We start from the raw sequence: 3,876 nt of genomic DNA on the forward strand, positions 1-3,876 counted from the left end.
GACAACTGCTGCCAACATTCCCTCTCTGTCGGCCTTTCAGAAAAAATCATGTGCGAGTTAAGCATTTCGCTGTTCGAAAGTTCCCGACAGCGACTCATCTTCCCCTGCCTTAAGTCTAGTAGAGCTGTCAGTGGGTAAAATCTATACTTCTGCCATCGAAACAATGCCGTGCCTGATGCAGTTTTTCCATCTCAAAACAACCTCACAGATCATGAGGCGGAAAGCAGACAACAGGAAACACACCAGAAGGTGCCTTGACCAACAGGCCCGAGATTAGCTAGTAGCTAACGTTAGCGCAGCGTTGGCGCACATAAACAACGACAAATGCAACATATGGTATTTGCCAATTAACTGCACAAATATTTAGTGCTGGTACGCTACAAATAAATCACTGTAAGTATATTCTTTTTTAAACAGTTAAGCTATCTAGGTTCCAACGTAATGTCTAAACAGCAAAGGTAACCCAGCTAGCTCTCAAGAGCGCTTAGCTAGTAACAATCGCTAATCCTTGCTGACTCGCGCAGCATTAGCGAGCGTCGGCGTGACCGTTTTTGATGAGCTACGCAACGGCGAAAATAGCATATTCACGTTCTCACGTTGATTTTTTCAAATTACCTTTTTAAACAGGAAACTTTCGATTTCGCACCGTCATGTTATCGACTGGCGCAAATCTACCATTACCCATCTCGTTTTCTTAACGACGTAACTTAGCTAGGTTAGCTAGCTAGCTAGCTAATACGCTACACAAACACTACCAAACAATGTAACCAGCTAGCTATCTAACTACGTTTCTACCACCAAATACGACAGGCTAGCTAGTTAGGGAGTTGACTGCTTAACATGTTCCCATGGATAAAAACTGTTCTAAAATTATTCTTATGCGATGTAGTGAACAGTTTAAGCCGACTAAACCACACTTACTGATGACACTAAAACCGCAGAGTGCTTGCTAGCTAACTATACAGCCAGCGTTAGATACTAGCAGACTACTAACCAACAAGCGTAGGTTAGCTGTGTTTACGGACATGTGCAGGCCTGGTTAGCAAAATAGAGCGAGATTAGCTTTGTAAAACAACCAAGACTACATCTAACGTTTAACTACCCATCCAGACTGTGCACTTACACAATGTTCATTTAAAAGCGAACAACGCGACATTCGAATTTTGCACTAAAATAGGCTACGTGGACGAGCCTAGCTAGCTAGGTTAACCGTGCCAAGAAGGGTCGGTAACTGCAGAAACAAGGCAGCGACAACCAGCGTTGCTGGAAGCCGAAACACGAAACGTTTAAATAAAAAGTCCTACTACTTGTCGGTTCTGCTCATAACGAATAATAACCACGAAGATGTTGATTTCAGCATACTCACCAAATACGGTTGAAATGACCACTCCGCTACTTATTATTCCTGAATAGCTACAAGAAGTGTTATCTGATATTTTGTGGGGTCTAAACCGAACGGCCAAGATGGCTCCCAGTCATCTTTAAACCCTCCCACCGCCGGTCACCTGACACACAAGAGCAGCAGCAATCTAATCAGTTTTTTTTTTGATGGAAATGAAACACAAAGCCACCCGTAACCGCTGCGCATTGCATTGAAGCAGTCTCCTCCATGCAGCCGACCTGTGATGAAGACAGGCTTCTTCAGGCTAAAAGTTGATACCCCTCTCATGATCAGTAGCATTCAACAATGAGCTGGTATAAATGTTTTGTCAGCTCCTCATGGACCATGGTATCCCAGAAAGATGTAACCATAAAAACATTTAAGACATTTTAGAGGAACTGCTTATTTTGAATGTATGAAGTATGCATGAACACAGCTAAAGACTCATTATAAAATAGGGTGCATTTATGCAGCCAGGATATTGTAGCCTCTCACTCTCTCTCTCTCTCTCTCTCTCTCTCTCTCTCTATATATATATATATATATATATATATATATATATATATATATATACAGGGTGAGTCAAAAGTCACAGGACACCGTTTTTGGTACAGTTTCCAACTGGACTTCAGAAGATACACATTTTGAGATCTTGTTTCTGAAAACCACATTTATTTAATATCCAGTAAAAACAGCTCTTAAGTACAAGAAATTATTTTTGCAGCATCAATAAAAAAGCTGAAACCATGTATTCCAAAAATATTACAAAGAAGCCTTAAAACATTTTTAGGCTTATGCATGAACACAGCTAAAGCCTCATTATAAAAGAGGGTGCATTTATGCAGCCAGGATATTGTAGTCTCTATCTCTCTCTCTCTCTCTCTCTCTCTCTCTCTCTCTCTCTCTCTCTCTCTCTCTCTCTCTCTCTCTCTCTATCCATATATATACAGGGTGAGTCAAAAGTCACAGGACACCGTTTTCGGTGGAGGCTTGTGACAGCATAAAAAAAATAATAAAATAGTGTCCTGTAGCATTCTTCTGGCATCCACTGAGCCCAGATGTGTCCATTGGACTGTCAGATTGTGTTATCAGTCCAGAGAACACATTTCTGCTGCTCTAGTGCCAGTGTGCTTTAAACTGCTTCAGATTAGTGTTGCTAAGAGTTTGCACAGGGTCTGTGTGGTTTACCTCTTTGTGGCTGAGCTGTTGTTGCTCCTAGACCCTTCCATTCCACTATAAGTGCACTTAGAGTTCACTGGGGCAGGCATAACATGGCACAAATTTCACAAACTGACTGATGACAATGGTATCCTATGACAGTGCCGTGTTTAAACTCACTGAGCTCTTCAGGATGATTTGTTCTACAGCCAGTGTTTGAAGATTGCATGGCTATGTGCTGATGTGGCTGAAACACCTGAGCTCAATAATTAGAAGGGGTGTCCACATGTATGGACATATAGTGTGTATCCACTGTTGTGCTTTAATGCTATGCCTCGTAGGCGCCCCCTAGTGGCAGGACCCCTGAAATCTTTCCCTTCTTTTTCCCCTTCTTGGCAGCCGTGCCAGTGAGCTAAGCATACACTCACATTGTGTGATGTGATGTTAGTTGTATGCTTTTTCCTGTGGGGTAGTAGTTTGAGTAGTTTTGGGCTTGGCCTACTTTTAGGTGTTCATCTTAGGTGACTTAGTTCAATTAAGTGTGTTTTAAAATAAGAAATAGTGGGTTGATATCATTATTATACACACTTTTAATATGTGTATCAGTATCAGAAAAGAAATAGTAATCATCTCTACTTCACAGCATATTTTGATCATCCTTACCAAGGGTTTCAATTATTTTGTTCAATGTATGTCAGTTTGCCAAAGTGTCATACTGCATAACCACACGAAGATGACTGGATCATGCAATCATGAGTGACTAGCAGGAATGTACCCACTACAAGTTTCAGCACATCTTTCTGTTAAGTTGTGGAGCCAAGTCTGCACATTTATTTGAACCTAGTAGCCTGCAGATTGGGTAAAATGCCCAGGACTACAATCATTTTATGCAGATTATGCATTAATGCAATTATTGTGAAATCCAATATGGTGGAAGCATATGATCCTTGAGGGTTTTTTTTGGCTGGCATAAGTCAAGCACTTGGGGAAAAAAAACAACCTGTATGAATCAAAGTTTAAGAGGAATGAGCAAAAATGTAAAATGCAGCACTATAGTGCCACCATGGGGTTGATGGGCTTAATTTGGCTGAGTAGCAGTGCAGATCTCTGGCACAATGGTTCATGGTTTGTAGGCGGTATCTGTTTGAAGAAAAGAATGAGAGGCATATTAGGCTTAGTGAAAGACAAAAGTGAAATCCAGTAGGTTTTAGGATTTTGAGACATTTTTAAAACGTTATAAACAAGTAGTGCTGCCACATCATGTTGAAAGGCTGCCAAAATTTGCAAGCTGACTGAGCAAAACACCGGAAATCACTGTCAGATCTGATGAGGTTGAC

At 41.1% G+C, this 3,876-nt stretch overlaps 1 protein-coding gene across 1 annotated transcript in view; it reads right to left on the reverse strand.

Moving 5' to 3' along the window:
• The window catches only part of ddx6 (DEAD (Asp-Glu-Ala-Asp) box helicase 6), a 12,174-nt gene extending 10,707 nt beyond the window's left edge, over positions 1 to 1,467 (reverse strand). The window contains exon 1 of the mRNA XM_017687939.2: positions 1,367 to 1,467. The gene's annotated coding sequence lies outside the window, so the exon portion shown is untranslated. The remainder of the gene's footprint in view (positions 1 to 1,366) is intronic.
• Between the last annotated feature and the right edge of the window lie 2,409 nt (positions 1,468 to 3,876).

This window comes from Pygocentrus nattereri, chromosome 7 (assembly GCF_015220715.1).
Source record: "Pygocentrus nattereri isolate fPygNat1 chromosome 7, fPygNat1.pri, whole genome shotgun sequence".
NCBI classification, from domain to species: Eukaryota; Metazoa; Chordata; class Actinopteri; order Characiformes; family Serrasalmidae; genus Pygocentrus; species Pygocentrus nattereri.